The following is a 23,930-nucleotide window of genomic DNA, read 5'->3' as shown; positions in this document are numbered from 1 at the left end:
CATTTTTTTGGGGGGGTGATTGTGTGCAACTTTATTTTTTTGCAATAAAAAAAATTGTTTTGCTTAACTTTTTTTTTTTCATCACAGGGGACACAGAATCCCCTATGTGATGATTTTTAGGTGACAGTTTTTTTCTATTGAGATATGCAGGGTCTAAAAAAATGTATTAAAATGTAGATCAAATTGCAATACACTCCTCCCCATCTATTCTAGTTGGTGAAAGGGACCGGATGACCTGGAAGTGATGTCATACACATCGCTTTCCAGGTCACAGCAAGAAGGAGAGGAGAGCAGACATGCATTCATTCTCCTCTCTCCCCCCACCCGCTAACACCCGCAATGTTGGCCCTTGGGCCATAGATGCAAGTGGAGCCCAGATTACATACTGTAGTGGGGGCGGGGACATGGCAGCAAAAGGGTTAAACAAACCCAACATTTCTTTTTACAACTAATTTTTTGTGTGTCAGCTGCAGATTATGTTGCTGTGTAGCTGTTGCTGCTGCTGACTGCCCAAAATAACAAAAAAAAAGGGGGAACAACATTAATTTTCTGGTGTCACCAAACAGCTGCCCTTTGTTTGCAGTAGAGGATTGTAGATCATAGAGGTGATATTTAGTCCACCAAAGCACCATAGTTTGCAATGCACCACTTAAGCATCACAGATTACAGTTCACCCCATATAGGTTTTCAAACAGCTGTGAATAAAATAAGAGAATAAGCCCCACATTATCAGTATCATATCTGGCTGTCCTATAGGGATAGGCCACAGCCGTGGTCATGGACATGCATTATCTATAGGCAGGGCATATTTGCTCTTTTTTTTGCTATACAGCCTGAGCAATTGGAGGAGGTAGTGGAGTGGCTCTTTTTCTTCATCCTCCTCCTCTGTCTCAACTTGCAGTTCTCCGCAACTGTCAAAGCACCTTATTCTGCCTTTTCATCTGCAGCCACATTGGCACCACATTGGTCTTACTCCAATCCAGTGGTACTATGCTAGTCATTAAAGAGCCCTTAAAAATTAGAAATAATGAAATTACAGAGCTCAATTTTTTTAGGACTTATAGGTGTATTCCATCTGGCCCAGATTCTATTCTGTCTAAATATTTCTGGACCATATCAATTTTGAGCAACTGTGGTTCATTTGGTGCTATGCCAATATCATTCTCATTATGAATATGAGCTCCCCCATGGTCCTTTGTATACACAGACCTGAAGAAGGTATTAAATACATTTGCCTTCTCTTTCTCCCCAGGTACTGGTGTCCCTTAGTCCGGTCCTCCGAACTCATTTTGTTTTGCCTTTTTCAGCATGTGTGCAGCAGACTGCAATAGTATTTGAAGACTCTGTCTCCAGTGTATTAGGTGTGGCAGCACCATTGGCTTTTGAGTACCACAATTATGAAGAGACATCTGACCTCTATCCACGCAGCTAATTGGAAACAGCACCAGAATGCTAGCCCTCCTGTTCTTCTTTCCACCTCTAGTGACAGGGATGAATATATCAAGAGGTGTTTATGAGCTTTCTTTCAGTGAAAGAAGGATTGGCAGTGGTCTCAATGATGCCTTTTTTTTTTTAGTCCTTGGCCATCTAATCTGTCTGCTGGCAGTACCTATTGGCAGCTGCATCACATGGAGGCTGATTATCTGGGATGAGAATATCTAGAGATCCTGCAAATGGGTGACCCCCTCAACTACTGGGTCACAAAGATGGACCATAAACCAGAGTTTGCCCAGTATCTAACCAAGCTGCTGAGCTGCTCTGCACCCCAAATGCTCCCTGAGCGGACCCAGTCCCACTCGATGGGTGGGACAACCAGGACCAACTAAAACGGCGCCTCCAGCCGCCTGCTGACCAAAGCCAGTGATCCATAATATTACCCCTAAGCTACTCCCACAAAATCATGCCACAGCCGACCCATGGAGGACAGGAGGCACGAATAGAATGGGAAGAGGGGAAAAAAGGGAGGGACAAGGAAAAGGAAAAGGGTAGGACAATGCCAAGGGGTACCCCAGGTACATCATATCTGCAAAAATTGAGCAAAAAACATAGAACAATAATACAGGAAGAGTAACAAAATAATATGATAATGCCAATTGGTAGATGGTTCAGCCAATGGAAAACCAATATATATAATGCACAGATAAATAGATACAATGACAAATAAATTATACACATCGAATAAAAAAACAAAAAAGAAGGTTCATTACAACCAAAACCTACCAAGGTATCATATATTATATCCAAGATCTTAAAGGAATGGTTTGTAAGACACATTTTCATTAATGCCAGGCAATATCATAGTATTTAACCGCTCTATCCAAAAGGCTTCCTTTTGTAAGATGCGTTTATCCCAATTACAACCTCTAGGGTCTTTGGGAATGACCTCGGGGACAGTAAAGGAGATCATACTAGTATCAAATCTGTGATAGAGATCCAAGTGTCTAATAATTGGGGTAACCAATTTACCATTTACAGAATAATAAATATGATCATTAATTCTCAGCCGTAATTTTCTAATAGTTTTCTCCACATAGAAGATTCCACATTTACAGGTCATGAGGTATACAACACCCTCAGTGTTGCAGTCCGCATAAAATTTGGGGTGAAAAATCTCCCCATTGGGAAGATTGAAAGTATGGACTGTTTGAATAAAGGGGCACAAATTACATTGATTGCATTTGTAAGTGCCTGTGTGGTAGGTAGATCTTGAAGAAGGATTAGGGACATAATGGCTTTTAGTGAGTCTATCACGTAAGGATGTCATTTTCCTATAAGTAATTTGGGGATAATTGCCTACATATTTACTCACAACTGGATCCACAGTAAGTAGATGCCAATGGTTTTGTAGAGCTCCATAAAGGGCTCGATGTTGGGATGAAAATCTTGTAATTAATGTAATGCGAGATTGAGGATCCTCTGATCTAACTGTCCGAAATAGGAGAGATGTCCTTGATTGTCCCCGAGCTTGGTTATAAGCCTTCCGTAATATTGATTTAGAGTATCCCCTCTGTAGAAGGCATGCGCGTAATTGGTCAGCTTGAATTTGGAAATCATTGTCATGTGTACAGTTATGTCTAATACGGACATATTGAGCATACGAATCAGGGCTGGAGGATGAGCGGTAGACACATGCAATATGGTATTACCTTCTGTATTTTTGCGATGAAGTGTAGTGGCCAGACACTTTAAAAATTGATAAGTCTAAGAATGTAATAGCGGACATATCATAGTTAAGAGTAAATTTCAAATTATATTGATTAACGTTCAAATTGGCTACAAACTTATGTAAAGAGTCAACTGTATTCGTCCATATAATAAAGATGTCATCAATATACCTATACCAGCATAATGCATGATCAAGATAGATACTGAGTGTCTCATCAGAGAAAATATCACGTTCCCAACCACCTAGATATAAATTGGCATACGCAGGTGTGCAACACGTACCCATGGCCACGCCTTGGGTTTCAAGATAATGAGACCCTTAAAAGAGAAACCAATTATGTGTGAGGATAAAAGATAGCAGTTTTTACAGGAACTCATTGAATTCCCATTAGGATCCTTATGGGATCCCCCTGCTGCCTTGCTTGACACACTTTTGATCCATGTATTATCATGTATCCCGACACACATTCTGCTCTGTAACTGATACCTGAAGGTATTTTTGAAATCTTATATTTACAAATAATTTTATATTATCTGATACTATGTGATACTTATATTCAATTCTCTTCTCTATGTAGTAACTCCTGAAGAAGCAATATTGTCACGAAACATGTCGAGTAACTATAGAGTAAATACTATGTGATTACCCATATCGACATTCGATTTATGCCTTTTGATATCTTTACTGGGATTCAGTATATTTGTGTCAATTTTAATAAGAAAAATATTTGAAAAGTTTTGTAACCAGCAGAAAATACCCAACCCCCCCCCCCCATGGGAGTTTTATATTCTTAGCTGAATAACATATATGTAACTGATGTGTATGGTGTACATTTCTATAATAAAGTGTTTTTTTTTTTTAATATTTTTGTTGCAGTGCCTCTGAAGTCCGCAATTAGCTTTTGCTTTATGTGTTCAAATTATTACTTCTCAAGAAAAAACTGACTTTCCACCATATGAATCAAACAGGGTTACCTGAAAAATGTTATCTGCTTTTTCTCAACACCAAACAACCATCAACCATCTGTACTCCTGAAATTGACCTACCAATCTTCACCATGCTACAACTTCCTATTGTAGCAGCTAATGTGCATACAGTACTATGTTACATTTTTATTTAGTCACATATAGTATACACAGTGTACACTCACCGGCCACTTTATTGGGTACACCTGTTCAATTGTTTGGTAACACAAATTGCTAATCAGCCAATCACATGGCAGCAACTCAATGCATTTAGACATCTAGACATGGTGAAGACAACTTACTAAAGTTCAAACCGAGCCTTAGAATGGGTAAGAAATGGGATTTAAGTGACTTAAAAGGCAATGTGGCTGGTCTGAGTATTTCAAAAACTGCTGATCTACTGGGATTTTCACGCACAACTATCTCTAGGGTTTACAGAAAATGGTCAGAAAAAGAGAAAATATCTAGTGAGTGGCAGTTGTGTGCATGAAAATGCCTTGCTGATGTTAGAGGTCAGTGGAGAATGGGCAGACTGGTTTAAGAAGATAGAAAGGCAACAGTAACTTAGCAGACCCCCTTCCATTTAGGTGCAAACCTTTGCACCATAAAGGTGCAGCATTTATGGGAAGGCTGGAGGAGTATTTAAACTAGGCTCAAGGGGGGGTGGGAGAATTAGATTATAACGGGGAAGACAGATCAGACAGGGGTCAGTACTTATTGGTGGGTGGAATGGGCAAAGATGGGGGGAAGGCTATGGCAGATAAGATGGTTCCCATGTTACAAACAATCAGTGGAATTGGTACCATTTGCATGAAAATAAAAATATGCAAAATACGTGTGAACAAGGTGTCAATGGATTAAAGTGTTTGTTCATCAATGCCAGAAGTCTGCCAAGCACAATAAGTGAGTTGGAAGCTTTGGTGCATGAAGAGAACTATGATTTAATTGGTATTGCTGAATCTTGGCTTCATTCTTCACATGACTGGGCCATTAATATTCCTGAATATTTACAGGGTAAATAGGAAAGGTGGTGTCTGTCTCTATGTGAGAAGAGATCTCAGAGCGAGTGTAAAAGAGGACCTAGTTGATGGAGAGTGTGATGAAGCTGAAGCATTATGGGTGGAACTGCACATGAGGGTGCCTACTAGAAAGGTAATCATTGGAGTTTGTTATAGGCCTCCCTTCTTTAATAATCTTTTATTAAACGCTCCAGTATCTTCCCAACAATAGAAGTTAAACTAACAGGTTTACAATTATTTGGTAAAGATTTTGACCCCTTTTTAAATATTGGCACCACCTTGGCTTTACGCCAATCCAGTGGTACTATGCCAGTCATTAAAGAGTCCCTACAAAATTAGCAATAATGGCTTTGAAATGACAGAGCTCAATTCTTTAAGGACCCGTGGGTGTATGTCATCCGGTCCAGGTGACCACATGTACGAGTTCTTGCTGGAAAAAAATATTTTAAGCAACAGACAGCATGGATTCATGAAAGACAGAAGTTGTCAAACAAATCTGATTTCTTTTTATGAGGAGGTGAGCAAAACCATGGACAGAGCGGTGGCGGTGGACATAGTATACTTGGATTTTGCAAAAGCGTTTGACACAGTTCCTCACACATGACTAATGTGTAAGGTAAAGTCTATGGGCTTGGAGAAATCCGTATGTAAAGTGATAGAAAACTGGCTAAAAGATCGTATTCAGAGAGTAGTGGTTAATGATTCATACTATGAATGGTCTAGGCTTGTCAGTGGTGTACCCTAATGTTCAGTGCTGGAACACTTACTTTTTAATATATTTATAAACAATATAGGGTCTGGGATTAAAAATCCCATTTCAGTCTGTGCAGTGGAATAATGTCCTTACAGGATGTCTTCAATTTACAAGCTGACCTCAATGCACTGTTTAATTAGGCAACTATGTGGCAAATGAGGTTTAATGTTGATAAATGTAAGGTTATGCACTTGGGGGCTAAGAATATGCATGCATCATACATACTAGGGGGAGTACAACTGGGGGGATCAATGGTGGAGAAGGATCTGGGATTTCTGGTAGATCACAAGCGTAATAATGGCATGCAATGCCAAGCTTTGGTTTCTAAAGCGAGCAAAATCCTCTCTTAGATTAAAAGAGGTATAGGCTCCAGAGAGAGATATCATTTTACCCCTGTACAAACCATTAGTAAGACTTCATCTGGAATATGCAGTTCAGTTTTGGGCACCAATTCACAAAAAGAACATTGGGGAACTGGAGAAAGTACAGTGAAGGGCAACCAAACCAATACGAGGCATGGAGGAGCTCAGCTATGAGGAAAGATTAGAGGAATTGAATTTATTCTCTCTTGAGAAGAGGAGATTAAGGGGGTTATGATCAACATGTATAAATACATCAGTGGTTCATATAGTGAACTCGGTGTAGAGCTATGCACCCTGAGGTCATCACAGAGGATAAGGGGGCACTCTTTACGTCTGGAGGAAAATTTAATCTCCAAACACAGAAAGGTTTCTTCACAGTCAGAGCCTGGATTCTTTCTTAGATACACAGAATATAACTGGATACTAACATTTATAGGTAAAGTTGATCCAGGGAATATCCGATTGCCTCTCGGGGGATCAGGAAGCAATTTTTTTCCCCTGCAGGAGCAAATTGGTACATGTTTTGCAGGGTTTTTTTGCCTTCCTCTGGATCAACTGTGGGTAAGGCAATGCAAACAAACATGGGGTAAATCAATGTGGTTACACAGCCTTAAGAGTGCTATAAAGGGTGAAATTATCTATTACCTAGAAGCTGGCACTCAAAGGGTATAGCAGGACTAAATTAACCTACAACTGGGTAACTAGAGTCTCTAACCAACCTCAACCAGTTTGGAGGAATCAATAGGGTCCTGGTGTACACCTTGTGCCTACAACCCCAACAGCGGGTGGGTGTGTATGCTTCTATTATGGGGTACCTCGGAGGTGGTAGAAAGTACCTGGCGCCTAGTAGTTAACCTTGGATGTCTTTCAGGGGGGCCTTTCTTTAGGTGCTGCACTGTCCCTTTAATAGTGTGATTGGATAGGAGATAGGTTGCTAAGTAGCGTAGTCTCTGTTCAGACTAACAGTGTGTGTCGAGCATTTAGACTGTGTAGTTCAGCTCACCACTTTCTAACAGGTGGCTAATAAGGTCCCAATGGCTTGGCAGTCAGAGGTTCCCCATGATCAAGTCCTAAATCCTCACACATGCTGCAGTCTCTCAGATTGTATCTTGAAGATGCAGTGACTCTTGCTTGCTCTCAAACTCAGTCTCTGAAGGCAGGCTCAGGTGCAGGTCTGTCCCCTCTCTCTGGTGTGGGGGAACAAGCACAGCAACAGGTCCTCTTAGCTTCTTTTTATTGGCTCCACTCCCTTGGCTATGAGGCACAGACCCCGGCAGCAGGTCTGTTCCCTTTGATCTCTTCCCTGAACTGCCTCAATTTCTCTCAGTTTGCTTGGGAAAATGGTGAAACTCTCCTCCTATGAGTGTGGTAATTTATGGGCATTGGGGTCAGGTAGCCATTAGCCTCCATTTCCAAGTATGGTTCAGCACCTGTTTAAAAATCCATGGTGCCTGAAAAGTACATTTTCTTGAATGTTCCCATTGGCTCTTACTCTCCCACCCTGTGACTGGATCTACACTGCCTACCAGAAGGAAGGGGGAGAGTAGAGTGTAAGCAGGGAATTTCTCCACTGGCACAGAGCTGCTTTACACAGATCCCGGGAGGGGGGAGAGAGTGGGATTGAACCCCTACACAGACCCTGTCACAGTTCTTAGTGCAGCGGGGAGCATTAGTGAGAAGCTGTTGTTGTAAACATTTCCATGATACCCCTGCTGTGGGAAGGAATCAGGGGTGGATGAAACAAGCAGTTTGGGTCGGGGGGGGGGATTAATACTTGCAGCTCACTCTCTCTATCTGTACAGTAAGCAGTGGCTACAATAAAAAAGAGTTAGAAGTGGACAGTACAGTTTCAAGACAGTCTGTGAGCTTGAAGAAAGGAAGAGGGAGTGCCTAGGACATACAAGGTTTTGGGGCTGTGGGTTTCTATTGATGCACACAGTGTAGGGGGGGGGAACAATTCTAGTTGATGCATGCAAGGGTGGCTCCATAGGATGCTGCAAGAGAAAGAATCCGCCAAGAAACTGTAAACCTGGGCAGCAGTCATGGCATCAGCTTGAACAGGAATTCACCTCAGACAGGCAGCTCTTATATTTCTTTCACTCACATGTGCAAATACATATACACTCTCATAATATTTTTACTTAACGCCAAATGAACTTATTTTTAGCCAGTGTATTGACATTATAAGATACTGACATAATAAAATTTTTAAACATGAAAATCAGTTCAGGAAAGCATTCAAGCCAGGTTTATAAAGTGTCTTCAAACAATAAGGTGCACAAATTGTAGTTTTCCCATGGATATATTTTTTCAGACCCATTAATACAACATTTGTTACTGTCACAGCACATATTTTGAGATTCTGGCTGCTTTAAAGGTTGTTTCACTAGAGTGATATGACAAGCCTGTTGGGAAGTAAGAAGAGGGGAGGGAAGATGGATGTATGGTGCCTTGTTGACAAGTGGTGGTTGTGAGAAAAGAGAAAGATCAGTAAAAATTTCCATTAAATTAGAAAAGAAAAAACAAGTTGCCCCTAACATCACCTCTGATGGCTCCTTAGACCAGCTGCTTCTTGGATACCCCACTGAGGAACAAATTGCTTTCTTAGCAGGGCATTTGGACACTACTGCATTAATAGATATGGATCCCAGCATGCTAACCCAAGCATGAAGGCAATTTAATATGAGCAACACTGTCATCTCAATTTAGGACAACAGCTAGGATGCCCTAAAGGGCACTACAACAGCTTTGAGAAGTACACAGCATAAGACATTTTCTGCTGTCTTAAGGCGATCGAATGCTGGTATTTCTAGCAAGTAGATAAACCAAAAATAAAGCGAAATGTAAATGGAGAGTTGACAGCAGCGTTGTACATGTCAGAAGCAATTGGTTTCAGGTTAAATGTATTTCTTTTTCCTATTTCATGAATAAGCACTTTTTTGTAAATCATAATAGAAGAAATTCAGTTTGACAGAGTACTGCACAGGTAAACACATACAGTAAAGCAACAATATATAAATATATATAAACCTTAGATACCACAAACTCATGACACACACACACACACACACACACACACACACACACACACACACACACACACACACACACACACACACACACACACACACACACACACACACACACACACACACACAGACACACACAGACACACACACACACACACACACACACACACACACACTTCTGGCCCAGCCATCCCAATGTGCTTTTCTCTCACTTACCTCATCCACAGAACATTTAATTTTTTTGTCAGTTTATGTGAGATTTTAAACTGATTTTCAGATTTCATAATTTCCTGTAGAGGATATCTCAGCATTCACTTCCTGTAGGCCATCTCTCAGAAGCCTTCACTTCTTTGTTGTATCACAGAAAAGGGTGAACTAGGGTGTGTTCACCACTTTGGACCACACCTCCCTCATTAAAATACTTCCTCCCATCAGCTATGTAGTACAAGGGCCTGTCTGATTTGATACAAATTAAACTGATTGTTAAAGCATGGCTATCTTTATACAAGTACATAGGAGGAAGTGGATGGAGACATTCAGTTGTCTGGCCCCATTCACATCTCCATGTAGTGAAGACTCACATTCCTGCATGGGTTTGTTTTGGGTGTTTTGGAGTGTTTTCAGTTGTCACACATAGGCCAGTCCGTTCACTTGAACGAGCTGCCATACATGCAACAATCGCCCCCGAAAATCTCCAGAAACCTTTTTTATAAAGCAGAGCACAGTGCATTACTGCAATTTTTGGTGTGTTTCTTGAACTTGGGGTGCCTTTACCATGTAATGACAACACAAACACAATGCACATTTGCAGCATGTTTCTGAAATGCATGGCAAAGCATGCATTTTCTGTGCCATTTGCCATACGTTTGGAAACACACAGATGTGAATGGAGCCTCATTGGAGTCTTCTTGTGTAAATGCACCAATTTCACTTACAGGCCCCATTCACACCGAGAGCAGAGGGGGTGCATGTTTTTTGGCTCATTTCTCCAGTGACACACATAGGGCAGCCTGTTTTATGTTTTTTACTGCGCATTTTACGGCATTTGTCACTCTATTTTTCATGTGGAAAACGTGTGCTTGTTTCTTTTCAAATCCTTTTTATTGAAATTTTACCAATTACAGCAATATAAATGGATTCAGAGAGTAAGTACAAATTTTTCTTGGCACCATGGCTCAAGCATGGTCTTAAATTTGCGAAAGCATTCATATACTGGCCTATTGACCATTAAAGATATACATAAACAATACAATGCAATACTTGCAGTTTTGGTTTCCAACAAAGGTGATTACAATTAAGGCGTATAGAATTTGCATAGTGCACTAATTGCCATCACAGTTATCCCAGAAGAGCGGACCCACATATGGTCAGACCTCCAGGTATTATAATCATAAAAAAAAAAAAAGAGAGGGAGAAAGGAAAGGAGAAACATAAAGGGTTAGAAAAGAACAGAGCTCATATTTACCCACTAGAACCACATCACACTCAATTATATATACTCATAATGTGTAACATAAACAATTCTTTCCATCAAGACCATTTCAGGTCAAATTTCTCCATATGCTGATAGGAAATGGCCACAGCCCTCTCGCAGATATAATGTGAGTGTACTCTGTGAATTACTTCTGATATTGAGGGGGTTTTAGTTGATTTCCAAGCAGCAGTAATGGACAATGGCAGCAATAAGTATATGGCCAATTATTGTTCTAATTTGTTCTACATTTAAGGTAATATTAAGTAATGCCAGATGCGGTGCCGGGCTAGTCAGTATTCTAGATACCCGCGAAATAAGTGCAAAAACCTCTTGCCAAAAATTATGTAGGCAGGAACACTCCCACATAATATGAAACAGGTTACCTTCCCTGCCACAGTTCCTCCAGCACAATGATGACACATTAGGATACATTTTAGCTACTTTGTATGGGGTAAGGTAGCTACGGTACAGTATTTTTAGAGAGCAATCCCAGTGATTGGTACATTTTGTAATACTCAAGTTACTGCTCAAGGCTGCATCCCACTCATCTCTGGTGAAAGATCTTTGTAGATCCCTCTCCCATCTACCCACACAGTTTGGAATAGAGACATCATTGTCATAGTGCAAAAACTTGTAGAAACATGAGATACCGTTTTTTATTCTAATAGGGTTAGTTAAAACGTGCCATATTTTAGAATCTATTTCAAGCCATTTCTTCGGATTAACACTGTGGTAGCCTCTTATTTGCAAAAAAGAGTGTAGGCCTCTGTATGGGACAGAGTTTCCTATTTCAGCAAAAGTACTGTAACCTAGATCCCTTAAGGGGTTGGTATTGAGATTTGGGATAAAGTATTCATACACTGATAATGGAATATCTATTTGAAGCTTGGGAGAGGAGGTAGGCAATTTATTCAGGCCTATTATCCATGCTTTCAGTGTTGCAGTGATGGATGGAAGAAATGTAGTTAAGAATTTTGATGTAACAGACCTAGCCAACAGTAATGCCCGAAGGTCTCTATTGGGAAGCACTCTGCTTTATTTGTACCCATAATTTATCTGACGGGACAAACCATGCTGGAAGTTGATCCAGCATCGTTGCATAATAGAAAGTACTAGAAGACCGATCCCTCCTTTGGATTTATGTTTAGTGAGGGACAGGAATGGGATCCACAATTTCTTCCCCCTCCAGATATATCTATTTAGGGCCGCCTCCAACTTACAGAAATAGACAGGAGGAATAAGAATCAGAATCGTTCTAAAATAATATAATATTTTAGGAAAGATCAACATCTTAAACGCCGCTATTTTTCCTATCCACAAGGTTTCAAATTTGTCAAGCTGCTGCAACTCCACTATGATAGACTGGTACAATTTTTCGAACTTATATTTAAATGTATTGGAGGACGGGGCTGATATATATATACCAAGGTAGTCCAATTTCTTATGGGTCCAGTGGTAGGGAAATTTGTCTTTAAGATATTTCAAAGGTCCCTTTGCTATAGCTACTGGGAGAGCACAGAATTTTGTAATGTTAAGTTTATAGTAAGAAACTGCACTAAACGACTGCAAGGAAGCCGAGATTTCTGTAAGGTAATTCACCGGGTCAGTAACAGTAAGTATGACATCATCTGCAAATAGTCCAATTTTATGGGCTGTGGATGCTACTTGAATGCCTGAGATCCATGGGTTAATTCTAATTGCAGTCGCTAGGGGTTCCATTACTAATGAAAAAATTATGAGAGATAGAGGACATCCTTCCCTTGTTCCATTGGAAATGCTGAAAGGGTCCGATAAAGCGTTAGATGTAAATACTTGTGCGGTAGGGACTGTATATAGTGCCATAATATCTGACTTTATAAAACCACTGATACCGAATTTGTTTAGAGTAGCGTCTAATTATTGCCAATGGACTCTATCAAAGGCTTTTTCAGAATCCAATGCCAAAAACACGGCCTGGAGCCCAGGAGATTCAATCAAATGCCACAGATTAAGTATTCTACGGGTACCATCTGCTGCTTGTCAGCCCTTGAAGCCCACTTGATCAGCCTTAATAAGAAGAGGAGTTATATTTAGAAGGCGAGATGCTATGATTTTGGCGTATATTTTAAGGTCCGTGTTTAGCAGGGAAATGTGCCTAAAATTTTGAGGGCGGTCTGGAGTCATGCCTGATTTAGTGACAATGATAACCTTTAACATCTCAGGTGGGAATGTGGACTTAAGCACTGCTCCATCGAAAGATCTTTTAAGGTGAGGTAGTAGTATGGATTGAAATTCTTTATAGTACTCCACAGAGAAACCGTCAGCCTCCGGAGATTTCCCTTTTGGTAAAGCTTTAATAGCCGCGATTATTTCACTTTACAGGATAGGTTGATTAAGCCCCTCTAATTTTTGATATTCTAATGTAGGCAGTGGTAGTTTTTCAAAGAATTGATTAATCAGCTCTGAAAGAAGTAAATTCTTGAATAAGATTTGTGTGGGGCCGAGTAATGAGTGAAATCTTTTTCAGATGCATGTAGGCATCTCCAGGGATCATACAAATTGGTTTCAGCCAGTACAGGAGCTAGGGAATGTCTCAAACTGTGAGAAGGGTTTGAAATATCTAGCGAGTTATTTATGATAGTGTTGAAGTCTCTACAATATAGCAAGAAACCCTTCTGAATGTTTGCCACTTTTTTCCTTAGAGAATTCAGAAAATGGACCTGGTGAACATTGGGAGCATAGAGATTCACAATGGTATATACAATATTGTTGATTTCGCAGACAATAATTAGAAATCTGCCTTTACTGTCGGACATTTTAGATAGTAATGAAAAGGCAACAGAGTTTTGGACAACAATGAGAACACCACATTTCTTATCCGGACCATTGGATGTGAAAACATATGGGAACAAGCGATGTGCGCAGTGCGGTGCTTTAAGGGAGGAAAAATGTGTTTCCTGAACACAAATCACATCTCTATATAGCCTTTGAGCCTCTTTCCACATCAATTGTCACTTAAAACGACTGTTAAGACCATGGTGAGTTCCAGTGGCGTGCTGGTATTGATGCTGTGCAGGAAAAAAACTAAAAAGGAAGAGAGAGAAATTTGAAGAAAAACAAAATGAACAGTTAACATATAGGTTTGTGTGAAATAAATCACTGTAATGGATGGGGGGTAAACGCTGGGATGCGCAGCTAGAGTAACTGCTGTCCAAGTACACAGCAGGTAGAACAAAAAAAAACAGGAAGTGCAGGAGTATAAATATTGATTCACATCATCCTGCTACTTGTTTCGATTCAGAAGTTATTTTTCTGGGATAAGCTTTATTGGGCACAGGTTCTACTTCCGCAGGTAGAAGGTCCCATTTTTTAGCTAGTTGGAATCCTTCCTCTTCAGAATTGAAGGTTGTCCTTGGTAATAAGCAATATGGTAGGAAAGACCCACTGGTATTGGATATTATTATTACGCAGTAATTTCATGAAGGAGAGCAACTTCTTGAGGGCCAATATGGTGTGCTGTGAGAGGTCGGTAAACAGAGAGATCCCAGTACGGGAAGCAGGTTATTCTTCCGTGGGAACATTAATTCCTCCTTAACATGGTAGAAGTGAATTCTCGCTATTATATCCTGAGGGATATAGTTGGGAAGAAAAGAGGGCTTTGGCAGTCTATGCTCTCTATCCACTACTACCTCCCTATTCGGAGTGTGTAGCAGCAGTGTAGAAATCATTTGTTGGATATATTTGCGGAGATCTGCGACAGGAACATTTTCACCAACTCCCCTGAATTTTATATTATTTCTGTGGGAGCGGTCCTTCAGATCCACAATTATTCATTTTCAAAGCTTTCAGATCATCCTCTGCCTCGTTATCTGCGTCAACTAATTCGTTATGAGCTGTCGCGAATTCGCCCATTTTAGTTTCCATATGCTCTTCTGCTATGCAGCCATCTCTGTACGATCTCCTTTAGATTTACCAAAATTATATAATAGGAGGACACACAATCTATCCAATCACTCTATATCCAATCAAGCAGGCCCTTGCACTACATCAGGGGTGTCCTGTGGGCTGCATGCAGCCCCAGGAAGTTTAGCATGCAGCCGGAGAGCGTCTGTAGAGATGCTGGGGTAGCCAGGTAAGTGCACATGGGGAGAGATCCTGGGATGTTGTGAAAAAAGAGTTGATGGGTGAAGGGTGTGTACTAACGAGGTCAGTGCAGGATGAGTGTGCTAATGAGATCAGCTGGTAAACTTCTTCCTGGTCTTACTGGCTGCTCTCATTTCAGGAAGTGAAAAAGCGTTCTAAGAAATTTAGCAAGGGCTAAGGTAAGACCTTGTTCTCCAGATCAAAGAGAGTTTATATTTTTTTGCAACTAAGGTACATTAATGGTATATTGGTGCATAGGGGAGCTGGATTTTAGAAAAAAAGGTGAATTTAGCCTTTAGTTCACAAAGTTAAAAAAAATGAATGCACTAAAAATAATAAATTGTTGCAAAATTCTATTAAATAAAAAAGAATAGACTATTTAGCACATATTTCTAAGTTCAACATGGTGAACTAGACAATATTGTTAAGATTGTCAATAAGCTACACATTAAAAACCTTACAGCCCAAAATATTATACTTCTTCCTGTGGCATATGTGGTGACACCGAATATATCTATAATAAAAGCAGAACAAGCAAGTGCACGGTTAGACATAAATCAGCTGGCATAAAAGGATGAACCCCTCGTTTGCGCAAGCTCTTTTCCCTAAGGTGTAATATATCATTTCTGCTGGCTCTGTCCATGGCGGTACCCAGAGGTACCCTGAGCCATCCCTGTAATGCAGCTAGAGGCCAGTGGTGGTGTTTGAGTCTTCCCTGTAATGCTGTGAGAAGCCAGTGGGGTTTTTTTCCTGTCTCCATACCATGATCCTACTGATGGAAGTTTTCCCTACCCTTGGAAGAGCTGAATATATTATTATGCGCATTTAATATGCGCTTCTGGCCAGTGCATTCATACAGCATTTCCTAGCATGGAGTCACTTTCACTTATTCATCACGAAGATTATTTGGACAGGTTCTCCTGTTTTTGCCATTTTTTCTTGAATGATCATATTTTATACCGGACTGTTCACCATTGTCACTTTATATTTAATAATATCACTTTCTCTCTGCCTAAATTGCAAGACACTCATGGAATATTATTCACTTCAGCGCTTGATTTAAGCGCCTCATTTTGTATTTGCCACTAATGTCACTTTATTCATTTATGCACTAGTGCCTTGTTTTTATCATATTTTATAATGCTGCATTTTACCAAATATGTGTATATGTGACTATATGTGGCTTTGCTACGTGTATACGTATGTATGTTCTGTACATGCAATCATTTATAAAAAGATACACAATGCCCCCTCTACCTTCATTTAATGCAGATTAGTGTGACCAGTAATGTAAAGCTCTAAACAAGGAAGCATACTTTTAGGTTCAAGGAACACAGAAGACAATGGTGTACTACTGTAGAGTTTTTTCTAGTGTCCATTCTGACATCGATGCCAGGAGCATTTTAGCATCAGTTGTTTTAAAGAGGAACATTTAAATCAAGTGAATAAAGCTGGCTTTTGAAAGCACCCTTGGCAAAGTGATAGTTTGTCCCAACCCCCTGTCACTTCTACTGGACAGCTTGGTTTGCATGTATGTTAGAAGAAAAGATGCTATAAATAAAGGAATGTGGAATAAAAAAAATTGTATAATGAATAATAAAATGTGTATGTATCAAAGCCTAGATCAGGTATTTTATGCCTTTTTATTTCCTCAGTCACGCATGTATTGTAAAAGGCCCCTCTTACCCTTCTTTTCATGCTGTCATCCATCTCCTTTCTCTGTGTCCAGGTCACACCTCCTGTAGTCTTTTGGACCATAGAAGTCTCATCAGCACGCATTCAGGGATTATTGTGGGCTTGACACACATAAACACATCCATTGCAATTACCTTACATATATGGTTGCAAAACATTATAGGCAACATGGAATTCCTGGAGTGGAAGTCTTAGAGTGGCCACCCACATCACTGCTGCATATCCTGAGTGTGCCAGTCTACTCATCCCACAGACTGGCATTGTAAGGCATAGTAGAATGAAGGGGGAGGTCATATGACCACCATTTTAAAAGTTTTTAATTAGGTATAAGTAATAAAAGATACATTTTAGGGGGCAGGAACATATGTAAACAGGGTATTAGAAGCCTGGAATTGAGCTTTAACCACGTACAATTTTCGAATAATTTTGGGAATAAAATAGCTATACCATCCAATACTTAAAATTAATGCTGAGAAAGTTTTTGAGCAATTCCTTCAAAATACCACCCAGTGTCATAGTTATGCAACTAAACATAAATCAAAAAACCTTTATCGTGCTGCATGTTAAAATCCCTGAGTTGGTGACCGTGCTCTAATCAACCTGGAGAATCTGTCAAAGGCAGTGGTAGCAGCTACCCCTACTAAGTGAATTCACACTCTAGAACAGGGGTGTCAAACTGGAAGCCCTCCAGCTGTTGCGAAACTACAAGTCCCATCATGCCGCTACCTTTGGGAGTCATGCTTGTAACTGTCAATCTTGCAATGCCTCATGGGACTTGTAGTTTGGCAACGGCTGGAGGGCCGCCAGTTTGACACCTGTGCTCTAGAATGTAAAACAATGACTAGACAGGTGCTTACTTAATATGACTCCAACAATAAACATAAAAAAAACAAAAAACATACAAAGCCAGTGTACGTGTTCACATAGATTATTCACATATTTACATTCACATATATTATTTTAAGCTTAATACAATCTAATTCAGGTATGGTTAATTATTAATATATGTGAACCGTAGCAGTTTTTACAGCCGGTATAAGAAAAATTAGTTTGTGTATTATCGGTACGTCGGGTGCCCGCCATTTTCGTGAAGCAGCCCAATCAAAACATCTTAGATCCTATAAATTATAGCCCAGAAATGGCGGCATGTCACTTCCTAAAGACAGTTAGAGGAAGAGGTTAAACATACATAGAAGCGTGATTCTGTCACTTCTGGGTCCTGCATGACTTTACGCCTGGCCCATCAACACGAGGCTTGGAATGCACATCGGCGATCCCAAGAGAGTCATGATATCTCTACATTGGCTGTACAAACTGGTGCCGGAGTTCAGGCACCACCCAATGTGAGTATTTTTTACTTATTTTATCTGGAACCATGATCCGTAATAAACACTACATTTAGAACATATTTTATGGATATTCTCTCTTTATTTTGAGTTCTTCTGAGAGCCACTATTGAGAGAAGGGGAGCCTGGAGACCCAACATATGAGAGCCTAAAATTGGGAATCCAAGCATTATCTGACCATCCATATTGGGGATCAAAACCTTTTGGTGAGTGGGGAATTTGAGTATTACTCACAAGTGGTGAAGAAGACCTATCTGGACTAATGTGACACCATTTTATAGGACTCTCACCTATCTACCATTCTGGAGTAATGTGACACCATTTTATAGGACTCTCACTACTTGATGTGGTGTTCAGAAATGCACTTTATTGATACACATTTATTGGCTTCATATGTTTTTTGTTTTTTTGATGCTTATTGTTGGAGTCATATTGAGTAAGCACCTGTCTATTCATTGTTTTACAGCTATGCAACTGTACTAAGGAAGTCAGGAGATGGATTAATGACTCCCAGAGGATAGTATGATAGAGCGGTAAAGGAAAGGGACAGAATAGTAAAACTTAGTGAACTATTTATCAAGTATTCACTTGGATATTTCCCCAATATTTAGCCAAATTCATTCAAGATTCGATAAAGGACTTTCATTCTATTGATACCAGTGGATTTGGGCTTCCTTCAGACATTCACTCAGCTTTCAATGGCCAAAAATACCATTCCATGATATTTGTCCAGAACTGTTCTTTAATATAGTACCATTCATCCTATTGATCACTATTGATCTCCTATTGAAGAAAATTAAATTAAAATGCACATGTCATTATCCAACTGTCCATTCAGGACCATATTGTTAATGTTATTTTGCATACTTCATTCAAATTGGCTGTTTTCAAAGTGAATCTACTCTTTCACCAGTGCAGTTTGCATTAGTTTGGTTTCCTTAAAGTGACCCTAACCACTGTACAAGAAAAGGTCTGCTAGCAGCAATCCACCCAAGCCAGCATCCTCCACTTACATATTTTCTCTTTTGAAAAGCTATGACTGATATCAACACTCCTGGAGGGTACTGGTTCACCATTGCATGCTGTGGTTCCACCTCCCAACAACTATATTCCTATTTTGTACTGTAAGCACAGCTGGTGGGAGGACCCACAGACACAATGGAAAGCAGAGTATCCAACAACTCCTGGAGCATCAGATACCAATAGCAGCTGTAGCTCTGCAAGAGAGCAAAACTTGGAGTTTCTGCTGCTTGAAGTAGTAATATCCTTCTTTCAAAGGTTGCTTGTATATTCATTTTCTTGTTTTAGCTACAAGGTGACCTTAGGGTGACATTGATCTACACATACAGAGATATCTTTCAGGTTTGGTAAGTTTTTGTGGCTGGGTTTTGGGGTCTTGCAAATATGGATAACTTTTTTTGCTCCCAATGCTACATTCATTTTGTGTCTTATCTCGGCAGAGGTTAGTGAGGAAGCATTTTTTATTGGTTGTCAGCAGTGGCACATTCCAGCCTATGTCTGCATGCTTATGATAGTATGAGTCAGCCTAGATTGCATTTTGAGGTCTTGCAGGCAGCTTTGAAGTATAAGTAGTCTTTTCTCCATTTTTTGTCATCTGAGAATAAGTGGCTAAATGTAAAATGAGATTGTTTTCCTTTTGGTATTTTGTCTAATGGTAATTTGCTCAAACCTGACCTGCTGAACCAGCTTCTCAGGGTGCTCATAACCTCCATTGATATCCACTCTGGGCTAGCTGTGGGGCCCTGATTGTACTCACCACTACCACCTTTCCTCAGGAACAATATTGAAAAGGTTCTCCCACATTGTTGCCATACCTATTGGATGCAAAGCAGCTTCTGACCAAGGAAGAGAAAATACTGCTTAATTCTCTGACCTCTCCTATGGAACATAGTTGTGGCACTAATGTTGGAGGCCTTATGTCTGCTGTGTGAGCCTCAACTGTTTTGAGACTTTAAGAAACAGCCACAGTAGATGGTCATCACTATATAGTCATGGAGAGGGGCCACCAGAAGTAGATGAAGGAGAGACCTTCATCTTTCCATCCGGAGAACAAAAAAGCCCATTGATTGTAACAGGGACTGGGGAGTCAGGGTCTATTGAAGCAATGGCTAAGGATACAGGGTCTGGGCTGAGAGGGGCTAGAAGGTTGAGCAGTACCAGGACTGGTCCAATAGCACTTCCTCCAAAGGTACCTGAAGATGACAAGTATAGGGTAAAGGTTGGACACAAACATTTTGATTAGAATTTTTGGCATAACGTTAATAAGTCTAAAGCTCTTTTGCATGCATGTGAGACAAAGAGTGGTAAGGATGGACATGGTATTGTCAGTAATTCTAATTGGAAGTGAGGATACATTAGAGTTAGTCCATCTAGGGAACAGCTCTGGTTTGTGTCCTGAAAGGTGACAGATTAAAAAAGATTTCTACTTCTCTTCCTGGCCCACAAAAGATCACAGTCAGCACCTGTGGTAGTGAGCCCTTGTAGATAGTCACTTGGGGATCCCCAGGGTGCGGAGTCTAAGCCCCAGCCTGCTTCATCACCAGAGCCCCTGATGATGGGGATGGACTTTCAGCAAGCTGTGACCAGGTCGCAGCCGCTGGGTACACCCAGCTGAGGATGAGGAGACAGCTCGCAGAAGCAGAGTACAATGGGAGGAAACAAACAGAAATCCAATAGACTAGCCAAGGTCAGGACAGACAAAAAACAAGCACACTCAGAGAACGAAGTCGGGGTCGGTACACGAGTAGTCAATGCAAGATACAGGCAATAGCAACACAGAGGAGCTCAGACAACTAGGACGTTGCTCAGGCAAAGTGGCCTAGACTGAGCATGTCTTATATAGGCAGGCAAACAAGGAAGTGGGCCAGGAAGTGATGGAGGGGAAGGAAATAAAACCAAGAGAACAGCAGACAACGCCCATAGGTGAGCACAGACAAACACACATGTGAAAGGGATCAGGAATAACACTGCAGCAAGGAGGTAAGAATACACAAACAAGAAACTGCAGGCTAACTTGTGACAATCAAGTTGCCCTTTCTCTGATATTTACCAACATTTGTCCGACATAAAGTAACTTTTAAGTAGAGAAAATGCATGCAGAAACTGATGGGTGAATCCTGTTAAAATACTCTTGGGTGAATGCCCGTTAAATATGTAGCGCTACCCTTATGTGGGCCATTGTGTAGTGGGTACCGCTAAGCCTCTCCTTGCACAGCCAGGCAACAGGTATTTCTCACACAGACTTGCATCCAAAAGGCAATGACCAGTCCATGGGCTTGGTTTTGATGTTTTATTAGGGGAAATTTACTTGGATAGGAAAATACGAATAATGGGATACCCAGTTTGGCTTGAATCAATGGAAGGGGGACACTTCCTTTCTATGTACAAAGGCAGATCCTGGACTGTTATTTTCCTGAAAGCCGTCAGTTGTTGCGGATCAGTAGAAGCTGCCCTTTATGGGCAAGCAACCACCAGCTCCTCAAAAAACAACTTAGCTTCTCGTAGACACATGCAGTGATGTCTCCTCTGCCCCTGTAGAGCTGCTCCCAGTTTCACAGTCTGCGAACTCTACCAGCCCTCTTAGCTTCTCAGAAGATCTCCCGGGACAAGAATAAGATTTAGCCCAGCGCTGTCATTAGAAAGCTTGCTACATGTGGCAGTCTTTCTCCTTGCAGATCCCAGAGAGTGCTGCTGTACTCACTCTGTCCTCATGCTCTCTGATGCTCCAGGTCTCTATCCCATTCATGCCTCACTGCTGAATGTATCCTCCTGAGCCAGCCCAAGCTCAGCCTGGAGGCCAGCCCCCCAGACCTTGGGGACCTCTCCCAGGCACCAACAGTCTCCTCAGCACTCCAGCTTCCACCAGACACCTCTGTCAGCCTGACTTTCCTATATTTCTGGGCCAGTCCACCACTCAACCAGGGTCTCCAAACCTGGGATTGGCTGGATCTCCATGAATATGCAGATTAGTCCTTCACCCCTTCCTGCTTACCGACTTCTGGAAGGTTCTATGGTCCCCCAGAGTAAGGAGGCGGTGATAGAGCCACTACCTGTTGAGTCATCCAGCTGACCTGCAATAACCCAACCTCAATCACAGACTCACAAAATTACCATGAGTCATACACAATGATTTTAGCTATAATTCACTACACTATTCTAGTAGCACACTAGAGGGTGCTACAAATATTTATTGGGTGAACTGGCCATTGAGTCCTGGACAAAAGAACACCTTAGTTTTCTTATTCACAGAACTGTCTGTACTTGAGGGAGCTATATTATTTGAACTAATGCTTCCAAACCAAAAATGTTGAAGGTATGTTTAACCACTAGCCTACAGGGCACTTATACCCCCTTCCTGCCCAGGGCAATTTCCAGCTTTCAGCGCTGTTGCACTTTGAATGACAATTGCTTGGTCATGCAACACTGTACCCATATGAAATTTTTATCATTTTTTTGTGACAGATAAAGCTTTATTTTGATGGTATTTAATCACCTCTGGGAATTTTATTTTTTCTTAAACAAACCAAAAACCACTGAAAAGTTTGAAAAAAGGTGTTTTCTTAGTTGTTGTTATAAAATTTTGTAAATAAGTGATTTTTCTCCTTCACTGATGTGCACTAATGAGGCTGCAGTGATGGGCACTGATAGGCTGCACTGATGGACACTGATAGGTGGCACTGATGGGCACTGATGAGGAGGCACTGGTAGGTGGCACTGATGGGCATTGACAGGCATCACTGATGGGCACTGAAAGGCAGCACTCATATATGGCACTGTTAGGTGGCACTGTTAGGCGGCACTGATAGGCAGCACTGACAGGCACTGATAGGCGGCACTGATGCACACTGATAGGTGGCACTGACTGGCACTGATAGGGGGCACTGACTGGCACTGTTAGGCGGCACTTATTGGCAGAACTGATGGGCACTGATATGTGGCATTGATGTGGCAATGATGGGCACTGAAATGTGGCAATGATATGGCACTGATGGGCACTGGCAGGTGGCATGGTTGAGCACTGAGAGCTGGCACTGATGGACACTGACAGGTGGCGCTGCTGGGGCTACACAGATCATCAGGGCACACTGATCATCAGTGCTCTGATGATCTGTGTACATGTCCCCTCCGAGGAATGCTGATTACCGGCTCTCCTCTCCTCACGAGATGTCAGCGTCACAGCTCGTGGGGAAAGAAACACCGATAACTGACATTTCCGTGTTTACATGTGATCAGCTTTGATTGGACACAGCTGATCACATGACCGAGCCGACATCTTCGGCTCTTTCCATGGATCGGTGATCCGCTGTGTCCGAGGGACACAGCACACCGCCGATCGCCACACTGCACACTCTGGGAGCACGGTTAGAATGGGAGGACTTCATATTACGCCCTCCCAGAACGAGAGAACCACCTTGCGTCCATCATATTACTATATGGCGGGCGGGAGGTGGGTTAAGTTCCCACTACAGCACAAAGTTTTGTTTTGATAGAGTTCAGGAATTTTTTGACACATGCTTTCAAACCATATTGTAGTGTTGCAGCATTGTAACACAGCGCTGAGTTTCAATCATCCACAATATAGCATTCAATATCTATTGAAAACGACAGAAATATTCCACTTCGAATAAAAAACAAGATTCATAAATAGCTTACAGTGTAAAATATGCAACTGGATTATACAACTTCAGTCATTTCAAAATTTTAAATTCATATTTTTATTTTTATAAGTAACTGGCATGTTAATTTATCATACAGCAATGTCAATGACAATCCAAGGTAATTCACAATGAGAATACAGAAAGGACAGTGATCTGCTTTATAATTCAACTTCCATTATGGTTGCAAAAATATTGACAGATGGCATTCACAGAACTTTGACATGAAATGTGCTGTGCTTTCAACTTAAAGACTCAAGTAGATATTTTGTTTTGAAATAGCACAAAACAGTTAAAATTATTGTTCCGTTTATGCTAAAACA

The sequence above is a fragment of the Staurois parvus genome, unplaced genomic scaffold, assembly GCF_062004578.1.
Source record: "Staurois parvus isolate SC_StPar_1 unplaced genomic scaffold, SC_StPar_1.0 ptg000059l, whole genome shotgun sequence".
Classification (NCBI taxonomy): Eukaryota; Metazoa; Chordata; class Amphibia; order Anura; family Ranidae; genus Staurois; species Staurois parvus.
Note: the sequence above shows the minus strand (reverse complement) of the source record.